General features: G+C 44.0%; 1 protein-coding gene across 2 annotated transcripts in view; it reads left to right on the top strand.

Annotated features, from left to right (window-relative positions):
• snrnp25 (small nuclear ribonucleoprotein 25) overlaps positions 1 to 18,851 on the top strand; it is an 88,178-nt gene that overhangs the window by 61,008 nt on the left and 8,319 nt on the right. Inside the window, exon 7 of one of the 2 annotated variants that reach the window (XM_072268593.1) lies at positions 12,728 to 14,891. The exons of the other annotated variant lie outside the window; for it this stretch is intronic. The gene's annotated coding sequence lies outside the window, so the exon portion shown is untranslated. Of the gene's footprint in view, positions 1 to 12,727; positions 14,892 to 18,851 lie in introns of those variants that run through there. 2 annotated transcript variants of the gene reach the window in all.

Consider the following 18,851-nt stretch of genomic DNA (forward strand, 5'->3'; position numbering starts at 1 on the left):
GTAAAAGTGATAAGACCATAAGAACATAGTACATAGGAACAGAATTAAGACATTCTGCATATCAGTCTTAGAAATGAGACCCAAAGCTCTCACAACACTTCAAATGCAGTCTGACAAATGCCTTAGAAAGCCTCAGTATTACACCCTTACTTTTATATTCTCGTTCCCTGAAAATGAATGCTAACATTTGCCTTCCTCACTACTGACTCAACCTGCAAGTTAACCTTCAGAGAATCCTGTACTAGGACACACCAATCCCTTTGCACTTCCAATTTCTGATTTACCTCCCCATTTAGGAAATGATCTCTACGTTTACCAAAGTGCATGAGCACGCATTTCTCTACTCTGTATTCTATCAAGCCATTTACTTCCCTAAACTGAATTCCATCTGCTAATATGATTACTTATATGACTGCATATGGAAGTGAAAGATATGAAAAGCAAGACAGGAATATATACACTGTATAATTCATGGTACTGGATTAATCTGCTTCATTTCCAGTGAAGTCGGTGTTGCATGGTTACATATAATAAGGGTAGAGACTGAATTTTGACCTCAGAATCTGAACCAGGTTTGTTATGGCTGACCTTTGTCGTGAACTTTGTCATTTTGTTGCATCAGTATAACGCAAGGCATAAAATAAATAGATAGTGTAAAAGAGGAAGAGTGAGGTAGTGTTCATGGACTATTCAGAAATCTGATGGGGGAGGGGATGAAAGTTTTTCCTAAAATGTTGAGTGTGCATCTTCATGCTCCTGTACCTCCTCCCTGACAGTAGAATTTATTTATTTATTGAGATACAGCACAGAACAGGCCCCCTCGGCCCCTCCAGCTGCACTGCCCAGCAAACCCCTGCCTTAACCCTAGCCTAATCACAGGACAATTCACAATGACCAATTAACCTATCACCTGGTAGGTCTTTGGATGGTGGGAGGAAACCTGAACTTCCAGAGGAAACCAATGTGCTCACGGGGACAATGTATAAACTCCTTACAGACTATGGCGCGAAATGAGAAGAGGGCATGTCCTGGGTGGTGAGTGTCTTTCATGATGAATGCCTTGAGTCACACCTTTTGAAGATGTCCTAGATGGTGAAGGGCTTGTGCCTGTGATGAAGCTGGATGCATCTACAACACTCTGCAGCCTCTTTTGATCTTGTGCATTGGAGCTCCCATGCCAGGCGGTGAAACACCCAGTCAGAATGCTCCCCACTGTGTATCTGTGGAAATTTGCAAGAGTCTTTAGTTAAATATTCAAAATCCTAACGGAAAAGGCACCGAAGCATTCGGGCTCTCACGACCAGACTATGTAACACTTTTTTCCCCTAAGCCATCAGACTCCTCAACATCCAGAGCCTAGACTGACACCAACCTACTGCCCTCTACTGTGCCGATTATCTTGTTTATTATTTATGGTAGTGCCTGCACTGTTTTGTGCACTTTATGCAGTCCTGGGTAGGTCTGTAGTCTAGTGTAGTTTTTGTGTTGTTTTACGTAGTTCAGTGTAGTTTTTGTATTATCTCATGTAGCACCATGGTCCTGAAAAACGTTGTCTCGTTTTTACTGTGTACTGTACCAGCAGTTATGGTCGAAATGACAATAAAGAGTGACTTGACGACGACTTGATATGCCTTCTTCATGATTGTATCAATATGTTGAGTCCAGGATAGATCCTCTGAGCTATTGCTACTCAGGATCTTGAAGCTGCTCACCTTTTCCACTGGTGAGCCCTCAATGAGGACTGGGGTGCGTTCACCCAGCTTCCCCTTCCTGAAGTCCACAATCAATTCTTTAGTCTTGCTGACATTACGTGTATGACTGGTGTTGCAAAAACCATTGAATCAACCAATCTATCCCACCCCTGTACACTTCCTCATTGCCACTGACAACAACAGTGATGTCACTGGCAAACTGATGGATGGCATTTGAGCTGTACCTCGCCACCCAGTCATGAGTGTAGAAAGAACAGAGCAGTGAGCTAAGCACACATCTTTGAGGTGTGCCAATGTTGACTGTCAGCAAGGAGGAGATGTTACTACCAATCCACACTGACTGTGACCCAGTCAAAGATCCAGTGGAGAGGGAGGTACAGAGGCCATAGTATTGAAGCTTTTTGAATAGTACTGAGAGGAACACAAAGTTGTAATCAATAACAGTACACTGATGTAGGTATTACTGTTGTCCAGGTTGCCCTAGGCTAAATGGAGTGGTGGTGAGACTGTGTCTGCTGTAGACCTTTTCCTGGCCTTTTCCCACTCTGGCCTTTTATCTCTTCTCACCTGCCTCTCACTTCTCCCTGGGTCCCCACCTCCTTCCCTCTCTCTCATGGTCCAGTCTCCTCTCCTATCAGATTCCTTCTTTTCTATCCCACCCACCTGTCACCTTCCAACTGGCCTCCTTGTCCTTCATCCACCTTTTTATTCTGCTTCCACCCTTTCTTCTCAGTCCTGATGAAGGGTCTCGACCCAAAACATCAATTGCTTATTCATTCCCATAGATGCTGCCTGAACTACTGAGTTCTTTCTGCATTTTGTGTCTGTTGCTTTGGATTTCCAGCATCTGCAAACTTTCTCTTGTTTATAACATCCCATCTCCTGTACTCAATCTTGATTTATGAAGGCCAATGTGCCAAAAGCTTTCTTTATGACCCTATCTACTTGTGTTACCATTTTCAAGGAATTATGCATCTATATTCCCAGATCCCTCTGTTCTACCACACTCCTCTGTATCCTACTGCTCACCATGTAAGATCTACCATGGTTGGTCCTCCCAAAGTGAAATACCTTACACTTGTCTGCATTAAATTCCATCTGTCATTTTTCCAGCTGGTCCAGACCCCACTGCAAGCTTTAATAGTCTTCCTTGATGTCCCCTCACTACACTCCTAATCTTGATGTCATCCCTCCAGTTTACCACATCATCCAGATAATTAATATAGATGACAAATAACCACGGATCCAGCACTGGTCCCTGAAGCACACCACTAGTCTTGGGCACTGACATGACTGTGGTCCTTTTGAAGCAGTTGGGAACCTTCAACTGCAGCAGTGAGAGGTTGAAGATGTCCTTGCAGACTCCCACTAGTTGGCGGGCATGTGTTTTCAATACTTCCAGGTAGGCTATCAGGGTCTTCATTTTGTGAGAGTTCCCCTCTGTAAGAGATGTTCTGACATCAGCTTCTGAGACAGATACCACAAGGTCACCAGATGCTGTGGGGCCTGCACAGGTGCAGTTTTATTCTTGTGCATAAAGGGTGTTGAGCTCATTGGGGAGTGAGCATCACAGCCATTTGCCCTATTTGATTTTGCCTCAGAGCAACGTCATGCAAACTCTGCCATAACTGTCTTGCATCCAATGCTTTTATAACTTCATACAGAATTGCCTTTTTGCTCTTACAATAGCCTTTGGTAGGTTATACCTGGATTTCTTGTAGGGTTCTGGATTATCTGTCTTGAACACCACATATCTAGCTCTCAGCAAACTGCAAGTCCATAGCACATCAAAGTTGCTGGTGAACGCAGCAGGCCAGGCAGCACCTCTAGGAAGAGGTACAGTTGACGTTTCGGGCCGAGACCCTTCGTCAGGACTAACTGAAGGAAGAGTTAGTAAGAGATTTGAAAGTGGGAGGGGGAGGGGGAGATCCAAAATGATAGGAGAAGACAGGAGGGGGAGGGATGGAGCCAAGCGCTGGACAGGTGATTGGCAAAAGGGATATGAGAGGATCATGGGACAAGAGGCCCAGGGAGAAGGAAAAGGGGGAGGGGGGAAAACCCAGAGGATGGGCAAGGGGTATAGTCAGAGGGACAGAGGGAGAAAAAGGAGAGTGAGAGAAAGAATGTGTGTATATAAATAACGGATAGGATATGAGGGGGAGGTGGGGCATTAGCGGAAGTTAGAGAAGTCAATGTTCATGCCATCAGGTCGGAGGCTACCCAGACGGAATATAAGGTGTTGTTCCTCCAACCTGAATGTGACTTCATCTTTACAGTAGAGGAGGCCGTGGATAGACATGTCAGAATGGGAATGGGATGTGGAATTAAAATGTGTGGCCACTGGGAGATCCTGCTTTCTCTGACGGACAGAGTGTAGGTGTTCAGCAAAACGATCTCCCAGTCTGCGTCGGGTCTCGCCAATATATAGAAGGCCACATCGGGAGCACTGGACGCAGTATATCACCCCAGCCGACTCACAGGTGAAGTGTTGCCTCACCTGGAAGGACTGTCTGGGGCCCTGAATGGTGATAAGGGAGGAAGTGTAAGGGCATGTGTAGCACTTGTTCCGCTTACAAGGATAAGTGCCAGGAGGGAGATCAGTGGGGAGGGATGGGGGGTACAAATGGACAAGGGAGTCGCATAGGGAGCGATCCCTGCGGAAAGCGGGGGGGGGGGAGGGAAAGACGTGCTTGGTGGTGGGATCCCGTTGGAGTTGGCAGAGGTTACAGAGAATAATATGTTGGACCTGGAGGCTGGTGGGGTGGTAGGTGAGGACCAGGGGAACCCTATTCCTAATGGGGTGGCGGGAGGATGGAGTGAGAGCAGATGTGAGTGAAATGGGGGAGATGCGTTTGAGAGCGGAGTTGATGGTGGAGGAAGGGAAGCCCCTTTCTTTAAAACAGGAGGACATCTCCCTTGTCCTAGAATGAAAAGCCTCATCCTGAGAGCAGATGCGGTGGAGACGGAGGAATTGCAAGAAGGGGATGGCATTTTTGCAAGAGACAGGGTGAGAAGAGGAATAGTCCAGATAGCTGTGAGAGTCAGTAGGCTTATAGTAGACATCAGTAGATAAGCTGCCTCCAGAGATAGAGATAGAAAGATCTAGAAAGGGGAGGGAGGTGTCGGAAATGGACCAGGTAAACTTGAGGGCAGGGTGAAAGTTGGAGGCAAAGTTAATAAAGTCAACGAGCTCTGCATGTGTGCAGGAAGCAGCGCCAATGCAGTCGTTGATGTCGCGAAGGAAGAGTGGGGGACAGATACCAGAATAGGTTTGGAACATAGATTGTTCCACAAAGCCAACAAAAAGGCAGACATAGCTAGGACCCATGCGGGTGCCCATAGCTACACCTTTAGCTTGGAGGAAGTGGGAGGAGCCAAAGGAGAAATTATTAAGAGTAAGGACTAATTCCGCTAGACGGAGCAGAGTGGTGGTAGAGGGGAACTGATTAGGTCTGGAATCCAAAAAGAAGCGTAGAGCTTTGAGACCTTCCTGATGGGGGATGGAAGTATATAGGGACTGGACATCCATGGTGAAAATAAAGTCGTGGGGGTCAGAGAACTTAAAATCATCGAAAAGTTTAAGTCCGTGAGAGGTGTCACGAACATAGGTAGGAAGGGATTGAACAAGGGGGGATAAAACCGTGTCGAGATATGAAGAAACGAGTTCGGTGGGGCAGGAGCAAGCTGAGACAATAGGTCTGCCAGGACAGGCAGGTTTGTGGATCTTGGGTAGGAGGTAGAAACGGGAAGTGCGAGGTGTGGGAACTATAAGGTTGGTAGCAGTGGATGGGAGATCCCCTGAGCAGATAAAGTCGGTGATGGTGTGGGAGACAATGGCCTGGTACTCCCTAGTGGGGTCACAATCAAGGGGTAAATAAGAGGAGGTATCCACGAGTTGTCGTTGTGTCTCGGCAAGGTAGAGGTCAGTACGCCAGACTACAACAGCACCCCCATTATCGGTGGGTTTTATAGTAAGGTTAAGATTAGTGCGGAGGGAGTGGAGAGCAGAGCGTTCGGAAGGAGTGAGGTTGGAATAGGAACAAGGTGCGGTGAAGTTGAGACAGTTGATGTCCCGTCGGCAATTAGCAATTAAGAGATCCAGAGCAGGCAGAAGACCAGAGCAGGGTGTCCATAAAGATGAGGAGGGTTGAAGATGGGAGAAGGGGTCATCGGTGGGGGTAGAAGAATCCTTGCCGAAGAAGTAGGCTCGGAGGCGGAGGCGGCGGAAGAAGAGCTCCACTTCATGGTGAACGCGGAACTCGCTGAGGTGTGGGTGAAGGGGGACAAAGGTGAGACCCTTACTGAGAACAGAGCGTTCTGCCTCCGACAGTTGAAGGTTGGAGGGGATGGTAAAGACCCGGCATGGATGAGAGCTGGGATCGGGGGTGGGGGGGGGGGAGGCCGGGGGTGTCAGTGGGGAGGGGAGAGTTGGAGTGAGATGATAGGTCTCAAAGCTGTCCGCTTCTTTTTGGATTCCAGACCCAATCAGTTCCCCTCTACCACCACTCTGCTCCGTCGAGCAGAATTAGTCCTTACTCTTAATAATTTCTCCTTTGGCTCCTACCACTTCCTCCAAACTAAAGGTGTAGCTATGGGCACCCGCATGGGTCCGAGCTATGCCTGCCTTTTTGTTTGCTTTGTGGAACAATCTATGTTCTGAACCTATTCTGGTATCTGTCCCCCACTTTTCCTTCGCTACATCGACGACTGCATTGCCGCTGCTTCCTGCACACATGCAGAGCTCGTTGACTTCATTAACTTTGCCTCCAACTCTCACCCTGCCCTCAAGTTTACCTGGTCCATTTCCGACACCTCCCTCCCCTTTCTAGATCTTTCTGTCTCTGTCTCTGGAGACAGCTTATCTACTGATGTCTACTACAAGCCTACTGACTCTCACAGCTATCTGGACTATTCCTCTTCTCAAACTGTCTCATGTAAAAATGCCATCCCCTTCTCACAATTCCTCCGTCTCCGCCGCATCTGCTCTCAGGATGAGGCTTTTCATTCCAGGACGAGGGAGATGTCCTCCTTTTTTAAAGAAAGGGGCTTCCCTTCCTCCACCATCAACTCCGCTCTCAAACGCATCTCCCCCATTTCACGCACATCTGCTCTCACTCCATCCTCCCGCCACCCCACTAGGAACAGGGTTCCCCTGGTCCTCACCTACCACCCCACCAGCCTCCGGGTCCAACATATTATTCTCTGTAACTTCTGCCACCTCCAACGGGATCCCACCACCAAGCACATCTTTCCCTCCCCCCCCCCCCGCTTTCCGCAGGGATCACTCCCTACGTGACTCCCTTATCCATTCGTCCCCCCCATCCCTCCCCACTGATCTCCCTCCTGGCACTTATCCTTGTAAGCGGAACAAGTGCTACACATGCCCTTACACTTCCTCCCTTATCACCATTCAGGGCCCCAGACAGTCCTTCCAGGTGAGGCGACACTTCGCCTGTGAGTCGGCTGGGGTGATATACTGCGTCCGGTGCTCCCGATGTGGCCTTCTATATATTGGCAAGACCCGATGCAGACTGGGAGATCATTTTGCCGAACACCTACGCTCTGTCCGCCAGAGAAAGCAGGATCTCCCAGTGGCCACACATTTTAATTCCACATCCCATTCCCATTCTGACATGTCTATCCACGGCCTCCTCTACTGTAAAGATGAAGCCACACTCAGTTTGGAGGAACAACACCTTATATTCCGTCTGGGTAGCCTCCAACCTGATGGCATGAACATTGACTTCTCTAACTTCTGCTAATGCCCCACCTTCCCCTCGTACCCCATCCGTTATTTATATACACACATTCTTTCTCTCAATCTCCTTTTTCTCCCTCTGTCCCTCTGACTATACCCCTTGCCCATCCTCTGGGTTTTCCCCCCCTCCCCCTTTTCCTTCTCCCTGGGCCTCCTGTCCCATGATCCTCTCATATCCCTTTTGCCAATCAACTGTCCAGCTCTTGGCTCCATCCCTCCCCCTCCTGTCTTCTCCTATCTTTTTGGATCTCCCCCCCCCCCTTCCCACTTTCAAATCTCTTGCTAGCTCTTCCTTCAGTTAGTCCTGATGAAGGGTCTCGGCCTGAAATGTCAACCGTACCTCCTCCTTGAGATGCTGCCTGGCCTGCTGCGTTCACCAGCAACTTTGATGTGCTTGAATTTCCAGCATCTGCAGAATTCCTCATGTTTGCGAGTCCATAGCTTCAGGTTTGGGTATGTTCAGTTATATACTTGGAAGTGCGCAGTTACCTGAACAGGTCTTGATGGAGTCAGTTGCATCTGTGCCACATATTTTCACTGAACATGGCCAATTCCACTGTAAGCACTCCTCCATCTCCCTTAACCATATCTTCATTGTCCTCACCACTGGTGCTGCAATCTCTAGTCTCTGGCAGTCTGCCAGGAGTAGAAGCACAGCCAGATGATCAGATGTACTGTGGGGGTACGATGGCGCGGTAAGCATTCTTAATGGTTGTATAACAGTGATCTAGTATGTTGACTCCTCTGGTTCCACAGAAGACATGTCCATATAGTTTGTCAGAGACCTCTTGAAGCTGCCCTGGTTGAAGTCTCCCGCAATGATTGGTTAGGCATTAACGTGCACCATTGAACACAGTACTCAGCTTCCCCAGTGCCAGCTGACTGTTCACCTGTTCTGGAAAATATATTGCAGTTGGGATGATGGCAGAGAACTCCCTTGGCAGATAGAATATATGACACTTGACCACCAGATGTTCTAGGTTGAGGGAGCAGACCAGAGAAAGAACTGCTACGTCTGTGCACCATGATGAGTTAATCATGAAACAAACCGCCAGCCTCTGATTCACCTAACGCTGATGTCTGGCCCATGCAGTGGTAGGTGAAGCCCTCGGCTGGAATGCTGTGTCTGGACTGTTGGGTGTGAAGCTGAGTTCACAGCATCTCTGCTACTGTAATCTTGCTTTGAGCTCTTTAGTTTTATTTTACAGAGACTGTACACTAGCCAGGAGGATGCCTTAGAACCCTACATTTCAGTTTTATCTGCAGCCCTGTCTGGCAGCCATATTCCTGAGACAATGGAGGCATCCCCTAAACTTCCGCTGCTGCACTCGCTTCCTGAGCAGTCTGACTACTGACACTGATGTTTTTTTCTTAAAAAATGACTTGCAACAACATTGTTTACTGCTGCATTTGTGGCTGCAGATTCCATCTGCAGTTCTGAACTGAAGTAGTTGATTCCCTAAGGAGCTCATACAAAATGTTACCGTTTTCTGGCACCATCTTGATCAGTAAGTTTATTTTTTTCAAACTTGCCCAGTGCACATGCCCGCAGACACAGCTTTTACAAATAACAATCAAATTTTAAAGCAGTGACACATGATAAAAACTCTCACTAAGAGCTCTCAACAAATCATATACTGTACTGTGTAAAAGCCTTAGACACAGAGAAATAGCTAGGTTGCGTAAGATTTTTGCACAATGCTGTATTTGTCAATGTAGAGCGGAGAGTGAGTGTGTAAATCTGGCAGAAGCAAAGGATGTTAGGAATGGGGAGAGTTGAGCACCATGGGAAGGATGTGGGACAGGTGGCAGAGAAGGAGTGCCAGGGCAGGGAGTGGCACAGGTTCAAATACACCCAGCCCTTAGACAACAGGAAGTTCATTTGATTTGGTTTACTGATCATTACAGAAAGTCTCTCTACACTGTGTAGGTTTCTTCCTGTGTAGGTTTTTGCAAATAAAGAGATCAACTGTTTGGCACGTTCAGACCCCATAAGTCCAGAAGTCTGTAAATGGTGAGTTTTCAGCAATCGTGTTCAGGCGGTGTTCAAGCAGACCTTCGACCCTCGCCGCCGTGGGATTGCTGAGTGATGCTACCATATAGTAGAATTTGGTGTTGTTGGCGGAGATTTCTCGCAGAGTGAACTGGGCCTCAGCTGGTACAAACCAAGTGACGGCATTTGCTTGCAAAACTGCAGCAGTTTCAAAGTGGCTGCATTGGCCGACACGTTCAGTACCTCAGGGACTGTCCTAGAGCATTGGGGTCACCAATGTAGGTTTCTGCAAATAAAACGAAGTAAGTTGTTTTATGGTGAACGAAACCCATAACACATATATTAAACTCCAAAACCTATACCAGAAAAGCATGCTGAAAAACCGTTTTTGTAATAACGTCATCACGTCAGACCAGCTTCTTCCAGTGAAGCTCCAACTCAGTGTTGGTGGTCATGAATTATGTACATTTCTCCCAATTACATCACCATACACCTGCTCCCTTGCCTCTTCCTTCCTCATTTCCCATCCATGATTCCCCTCTCCTTGCCCCCTTCCCACTCTCCCTTCATAATAAAGACCCATATCAAAATCAGGCTTATCATCATTCGTATGTTATGAAACTATATTTTTTGCAGCAGCTGCACAGTCCAATACATAAAATTACAACAATACTGAGCAGAAGTCTGAGGCACCCTAGCTATGTATATGTGCCTAAGAGCTTTGCACAGCATTGTATGGTACTTTGCCGCATTCCCCTTCCAAAAGCTATTTTAAAGTTATTTAACATATATTTCAAATAAACGGGAGACCCCCTTGCCTCTGGTGGAGTGTTTGACTTTCACTGTCTGATTTACACAACACTCACAGGTGAGGTGTCCAGTATTCCGTCATCAGAAGTGGTCTCTGGACTGGGTGATAACTGCATTTCTCTATCTACTTGCTTTAAAAACAATAATATTTTTATATTCACCCCAACATGATACTGAACCTCCTTTATCCAGCTCAGACACTATCTCTCGGCTGCAGGCAGCCAATTCCACAAGAATCCTACTAGCTTTTTCAGAGTTATTTTCCATTCAGTGGGACAGCACAGCACCAACACTATCTGATGATCAGTCACAAGGTAAGATCATGCAGTCGTCTGTGGATTCACAGGCTAGTAATCAGCAAACTCTTCTTTGGAATGTACAGACATTTTTTCTTGTCCTTCAGTCCATCTCTATGTCACATCATTTTCAGGACTGTTTGATATTTGCAACATAGTACACATACTTCAAAAATAGATTTAACTTCTGAAATCTGCTCAACACTTCCTAAATGCTCGTCTCTTGAGAGTCCTGTAACCAGGGTAACATGATTCTGGGAATGCCCTGCCGTAATCCCTCATTGTTCTCTAAGGTTAGCAGTGTGGATGAAACTATGAAGAATAGTCAATTATATGTTAGTACACCCTGTAAATGTTGCTATCCAGCAGTTCACAAACTATTTTATGCCATGGACCCCTACTGTTAACTGAGGAGTCTGTAGACCCCAGATTGGGAACTCGCTTATTGCACTCAGTGGCTACTTTATGAAGGTGACTTCTTGTACCTAATAAAGTGGCTGCTGGGTGTATGTTTGTGGTCTTCTGCTGCTGTAGCCCATCCACTTCCAAGTTCGATGTGTTGTGCATTCAGAGATGTTCTTCTGCACACCACTGTTTTAATGTGTGATTATTTGAGTCACTGTCGCCTTCCTGTCAGTTTGAACCAGTCTGGCCATTCTCCCCTGACCCCTTTCATTAACAAGGCATTTTCACCCTCAGAACTGTCATTCACTGGATTTTTTTTTTGTTTTGGTTTTTTTTGCACCATCCTCTGTAAACTCTAGAAACTGTTGTGTGTTGAAAATCCCAGGAGATCAGCAATTTCTGAAAATGGCCACTGAATGTAGATTGTTCTTCTAACACTGTGGCTGACGTATTGGCTTCCTCAGACACCAATCAAAATATGGTTTCCATTCCAGCAGCCTCCATTAGTGATTGGTTTGTAAGCTCCACAAATCATGTTTTAATGTTAGCATGGTGGCTGCTGCCCATTCAGAATGCTGAACCGGTCAGGACCAACATGAATTTCAGTTTGGGTGTTCTATGCTATGTCAGGCCCATCTTTGAAAACATCTTTACTTCTTCCCAGTGGGACAGCCTCAGATGTCATAATGTGATGAATGTTCCCCCAATTCAGGGAAGTTTCTGGCAACTTGTCACTTCCCCAACGTTTTGGTTTGGAACCTGCAACAACTTCAAATTTTAAGGTTTAGACTTGCTGTTGCTATTCCGCTGTCATTTCACCAGCTTCAAGTACTTCAATACTTTCACGTATACAGGCTTTCAGATTTAGCTTTAAATTTCACATGTGGTGTTTTTTGACTAGTCAGATGTGTTTATCTGGTTTATCGGTGTAAAACCAGGGTGAAGCTCAGATGTTTCCTCCTCGTCATTCACTTCCACGACAACAACACACAATAGTTTAGCTTGTGTTAAACCATTTCCTTTTCATTCAATATTGATTTAGAATCATGTTTTCTTTTTGCAGTTAAGACATTTTTATCAGCTTTCTTTAACTTCTTATTATTTCATTTTCTCAGCATACTTTATACTTATTCTTAGGAGATCAGGCAATGTGCCCTTTGAAACTACACTTATAATTCTTATCTTGCATTGGTCAGCAGGCAAGTAAAACATTTCCCTTCACTTTGGTTCAACACACATCAAAGTTGCTGGTGAACGCAGCAGGCCAGGCAGGATCTCTAGGAAGAGGTACAATCGACATTTCGGGCCGAGACCTTTCGTCAGGACTAGACCTTTACCTTCACTTTGGTTACAGCTTTTATTTAAATTGATATTTATTCTGCTGCTTGCACTCTGTCAATCTCACTATCGTTCATTCCATACACTATCTGGCCCCCTTGCCACTTGCCCTCAGTGTTTGCTGTTACATGGAATAGCTGGGCTATCACCCACCTTGAAACCTGGTCATTTATGATCCCACACACTAGTCAGTCCCTTTGCCTCTAAGCTGACAGAATGCACAGTTATACTTACAACATTACAATAACTTACCCAACACAGATACAAATTCAGTTTTCTTAACTGTGAATTTCTGGGGGTGGGGGGGAAGGGAGCTTTGGGAGTGTTGATGTTTCTATCATTCATTCTATGGGTTTCTTCTTTTGTGGATGTCTGTGAAGAGTAAGAATTCCAGGTTGTATATTGTATATTTCAGGTTGTATATGCGGATGACACTGTTAATTGCAAGTACAGAGGAAGAACTACAAAACTTAATTGATATAGTTGAAGAAAGTGCAAAAATGGGTCCACCTATCAATTGCAAAAAGACAGAATGTATGTTGATTTCCAGAAAGAAGGAGAATCCTATCTGCCGGCTGACAATAAATGGGGAAGACATAAAACAAGTAAAGAACTTTTGCTACTTAGGAAGCTGGGTGACATCAGATGGCAGGTGTGACATGGACATCAAAAGAAGAATAGGAATGGCAAAAGACACCTTTACAAGAATGAAGAGCATACTGACCAACACTAAACTAGGCATGACAACCCACCTCAGAGTACTGAGATGTTACGTTTATCCAGTTATGTTATATGGCTCAGAATGTTGGACAATATCTACTAACATGAGGAAACGAATTGAAGCAGCAGAGATGTGGTTTTTGAGGAGGATGCAAAGAATGTCATGGACGAAACAAATATCTAACAAGGATGTCATGAACAGAGCAAGCACTAAAAGAGAAATAATGTACGAGATCATGAAAAGGCAACGTGACTTCACTGGACGTGTGATTAGGAAAGAGGAGTTAGAATGCACGGTAATTATGGGAAAGATTGAAGGGAAGAAAGCAAGAGGAAGACAAAGACAAATGATGATGGAGACACAGCCAGAGAACTGGAAATGAATAACAATGAATTGATCCACTTGACCCAAAACAGGAGTGTGTGGGCCATGGCAGTCAAAGCTCAAACTGGGCATGGCACCTGATGATGATGATGATATCGTATACATTCTCTGATGTTAAAATGAACCTTTGAACCTTAATATGATCTCACATGGATTTGGAATAACTCTTTTATTACCAATTTTCTCTAGGTTTCGCTGGGTTTATCATTGAAATCTATCTATCATTATACTTCATAGCATAGACTTCCCTGCATTTTCATCATTGATGTCATTTACATCCAAGAAATACGACTGTATCCTACATTATTCTTCCTGTGCCTGGGTTTAAAAGTTAAATGCTGAAGTGAAGTCTACTATTGTGATCATTTTCCTTCCATTATAAATTTTTAAAACAGCTAATTGTTGGATTTCTCTTGCCTGTTTTTTTTAAAGAGCTTTTCTCCAATTCTTTCTCACTTTAAGAATAATTTCCCTCATTGCCAATGTTGTATCTCAACACACAGATAGGAGCAGGTTGAGACTTGTCTTTTAGAAAACCCGTTTATTTTCTTCAAGCCTGAATGATAGGGAAACACCAGACAGGATTGTGTGAGGAATGTCAGGAAGAGGAGTCAGTAGAACATGTAGTTCTGAGTTGCAGGAAGTATGGGATACAGAGAGAGATGATGAGAATCAATCGAAGGGAATTGGGGGTGCAGGAATTCACATAAAAAGGGTTGCTGGGCATGGGTGAGAGAGCACAGGTCAGGATATTTTTAGCTTTCTTAAAGGGTACAGGGTTTTTTTTCATATGGGATATAATGAATAAGCAGGAATAGGGTACTAGGATGGCCAAAGATGGGAGGATAAAATGTAGGTTAGGGTATGTGTGTGTATGATTGGGTGAAGGAATTTGGAATGTAAGTCTATCGCACACTCCGGAGCAGAAGGTGGCGGTAATGCACCATTAAGCTGGGTGCCAACCACCATAAAACAAGAAGAAGAAGAAGAAGAAGCCTGCTGCAAACCCAAGCAGACCTGACCGAAATGTCATAGATCCAAGATTCATAGAGCTAAATAGCTCTTCAAACCAACTGATTTATGCCAACCAAAATACTTATTTGAACAAATCCCATTTGATTATGTTTAGTCCATATCCCTCTAAACGTTTCTGATCCAAAGGGTTTTAAATTTGGTAATTCTACCTGCCTCTTCCATCTCCTCTGCAGCTCATTCCATATATTCACCACTCACTATTTGAAAACTTGCCTTTCAGATCCCTTTTAAATGGTTCATTAAACCTTTGCTGTAGAGAAAATGCAATGCAGGCAGATAAATAAAGTGCAATCATCACAATGATGTAAAATTGGAGCTCAGAGTTCATCTTTTTAGTCTGTTCAAGACTCAGATGATAGTGAGATAGAAACTGTCTGCGAGTCTGATGGCACAGTCTCTCAATCTTTTGTACCTTTCGCCTGACAGGAGAGGGGAGAAGAGACAATAACCAGGGTGGTGGGGTGGGGTTGGGGGGGGGGGGGTGGTGGTCTTTGATTACGCAGGCTGCTTTGCCGAACCAGTAGAAAGTCAGAGGATTGGAGGCTGGTTTGCCTGATGGACTGAACTGCATTCAAAACTCTGCAATTTCTTGCAGTCTTGGGATGAGAATTTGGCATAGCAAGCTGTGATGTACCTATGTTGTACATACTATTTATTGTAAATTGCTATAAATTGCACATTGCATACTTAGATGGAGACGTAACGTAAAGATATTTACTCCTCATGTAAATGAAGGTTGTAAGTAATAAAGTCAATTGAATTCAATAAATTGGCATTATTGAACACAATTAAACCGACTGACGTGACTCATGTTATGGAGACCACTAGAAACATAATAATACTCAAACATTTAAAAAAGTATTGAGCTTCAGACCTAGAGGCAAGAGTTTGGCATTTAATGATGAAAATCATAAGACAAGCTTACATCAGATATCAGAATGAGAATCAGGTTTATTATTAGATCATAAGACCGTAGTTATCAGAGCAGAATTAGGCCATTTGGTCCATCGAGTCTGCTCTGCTGTTTCATCACAGCTCATCCGTTTTCCTTCTCAGCCCCAAGCTCCTGCCTCTGCCCGTATCCTTTCATGCCCTGACAGACACACGTTTTACAACAGCAGTACAGTGCAATACATAAAATTACTATTAATTACATTAGGAAAATATTTTTAAAAGTGCAAAAACCAGCAAAATAGTGAGGTAATTTTCATGGATTCAAGGACTGTTCCAAAATCTGATGGCAGAGAGAAAGAAGCTGTTCCTAAAACACTGAGTGTGCACCGTCAGGCTTCTGTACCTCCTTCCTGATGCTACTAAGGAGGAGAGGGCAGGTCCTGGATTTTGAAGATGTCCTAGATGGCAGGGAGGCTAGTGCCCCTGGCGGAGCTGGCTGAATCTGAGATGCTTTGGTCCCCAAATAAAGGTGTAGCTTTTGCAGGCATTGCCAAACCTGGAATGGATGGGTTTTCTCCTGAGGAAAGGTTGGTCAGAATAGGTTAGTTATACTTTCATAAGATTGCCAAGCTAATCCATGCCAATGGAAAAGCAAAAAAAAAAGAAAGTCACAAAATCTTAAATAAGATTGAAAATGTTGGCGATACTCAGTACATCTGTGGAGAGGGAAGGAGACAAAGTTTTAAGTCAATAACTCTTCAACAGAACAGAAAGGATGATTAAAACTGTGTGAATGGTTGTGAAGGCATGAGGGATAGAGCGAACAGAAGGAAATATCTGCAATACTGTGGAGATCAAATTGTCCAGGTAATGCAATTACTGCTGGTGCTATTGAAGAGAGGGAGAGAATGCTATCACTTTCATAATTGCTTTGTCAGGATGTTTGTAAATCGAGGGAACAAACATGGGAAGTAGAGAGGAAAAGAACATGTCAGAAATCTGAGAAGCAGAGCACAGCAGCTGCTGGAAATATAAGAATGAAGGAACTACCCACAGATCAGGTAACATCTGTAGAGAGTCATAGAAAAGTACAGAACAGGAACAAGCCCTTCGGCCCATCTAGACCATACTGTGACAGGACAGGTTGGCAATGCTAATTCTCCTGCTAACCTTGCCCCTTTGCCCTCCTCGTTCTGACCCTAGTCAAGTCTCCCCAGTAGTTCACACACTTTGCCCTCCCATTCTACAGTTCTAAGGAGTTCACCACTTACACACCCCAACAGTAAAACAATCACTAGCTTAGCTAATCAAAACAATTTCTTCAGTGAATGTGCTCTACTAGTTTGTACGGCATAAAAAATAGGGATTCTAGACACAGGGATTCCAAACAGCTTCATTTATTTTCACTCACACCATGACATCGGTTTGTAAACTGCAGAATGGCCCCAAAAGCCCCGAGAGACAGTCTGGGGCATCCTAAAATAATGCCTGGGTTAGTGGGAGCAGGCACCCTCACCTTATACAGGCAACACCACTGGAGGGGAGGCATTATTCTTTCATATTCAACAGCATGTGGGCACTGATTTATGGGTTCAACTAAGGCATTTGTTGTGGAATAAAACTGCAGGATGTAAGGATTCCTGTTTAAAATGTTCCAATTCTGCATCTGAAATAATTATTATGGTCGGATCACGTGATCCTCCCAACCCTGACCAACCGTAGAATTTCCTGTTCCTTCTCAACCAGGCGGAGGCAGATTTAAACTCTCAGTCTGGCTTTGCTGAGAGGTGCGTTGGCGAATGGTTATATCAGAACGTTAAAGACAAGATGTACCATAGAGAAAGCCTCTGTATATTTGTAAATTTTTGTACATACATGTTTGTTTTCATTTGCCTATTTGAATACTTTATTTCTTCACCACTTTTGGGCAGCTTTTGCATTTTTTTTCCACCTGGCACTAAATAAAACCCCTTGAGCAAATGTGCTGTTGTGGCTCAGCGGAAGAAGACCAGAGATTTATACCTATTTATGCCCCTCATAATTTGGTATATCTCTATCAAATCTCTCAATCTTCTATGTTCCAATATATAAAGTCTTAACCTATTTAATCTTTCTTTATAAGTCAGATCCTCCAGACCCGGCAACATCCTTGTAAATTAGGCCTCACCAAAGTTTTATACAACTTCAACATCAATCCCATTTTCTGTACTCAATACTTTGAAGGCCAATGTGCCAAAAGCTTTCTTTATGACCCTATCTACCTGCGATGCCATTGAAAATGACTCCACTTTCAATGAGGAGTGGCATCATAGGGAAAAAAAATACTTGATTTCATGTTATAGGCAGATCACCTACATCCAATATAGACTGGAAAGGCTGGTTATCTGAAATAGTTACGATTAAAATATATAAACTGGAAGCAAAGGTGGGCTACTTAGTCCCTCACCCTACTCTATCATTCAAAAAATTTGTGGCTAATTTCATAGTCCTGCTGCTGCAAAACAACTAATTTCTCATGATATATCATAAGTCTGTAATAATAAATCTGATTCTGAGTCACCTCAATTCCTCACGTCTGTGCAAAGCTTTCACCTCCTTGCAATTGAGGAGTTCACTACTGTGCACGAATGGTCCAAATGTGCTCTCACAAAGCACGACAGATTTTAGCAGTACCGGACTCTTAGCTTTCTGAATTACTTGCTGTACTTTCTGCTAGCCTTTTGTATGACATGCACCAGGGCGCCAAGATCCTCAAACACTGTTATCTCTAATTATATGCATCACAAGCTGCTATTTAACTTCCTTCCCAAAATGGACAATTTCCAATTTAGATTAACGACAAATGAAAGATCATGCTCACCTACATTTATACGACACGGCACATAATAATGACGATGATGACATTCTTTGTTACACCCGTTGCCACTCCTGGCATGCTCTTCTAATTCTGTCTACAAGTCCTATTTACAAAGAATGCATTTTGAGAATGAGGGATGTTTTACAGAACAGATGAAGGAAGAGCTTCTAATTTGAGGAAAAAGATGCTGCTAAGAATATAATAATAATAATAAATACTTTATTGATCCCAAGTGGGAAATTCTTTAATTACAGCGGCAACTTTTAAAAACACACTTAGCAGTGTACAGATTTAACTAATAGTAAAGTACAGAATAATAATGTGCCAATGTTCAATAATGTGCACTAATAATGTATGAAATAAGTTTGTAATAAAACAGAGACTATTTCACTAAGATGTGTGTTTCCCTGTTGCACAGAGATGAACTGTTGTATATGCTTATTGTATTTGTTAGGAAAGAATCTCTGTAATGATCCTTGTGACGGCAGAGCTGAATGGGTCTGTATTGTTACGTAGCCCGCAACTGGGTTGCCAAACCAACAGAAATGGATCACTCAGCTGGAGTCTGGATCACTAGAATTAAGAAAGTTTTATTAAAGAAACAAGCAACACAGTAATCGAAAGGATAATAAATGCAACAGTTCAGCA

The sequence above is a fragment of the Mobula birostris genome, chromosome 9 (genome assembly GCF_030028105.1).
Source record: "Mobula birostris isolate sMobBir1 chromosome 9, sMobBir1.hap1, whole genome shotgun sequence".
NCBI classification, from domain to species: Eukaryota; Metazoa; Chordata; class Chondrichthyes; order Myliobatiformes; family Myliobatidae; genus Mobula; species Mobula birostris.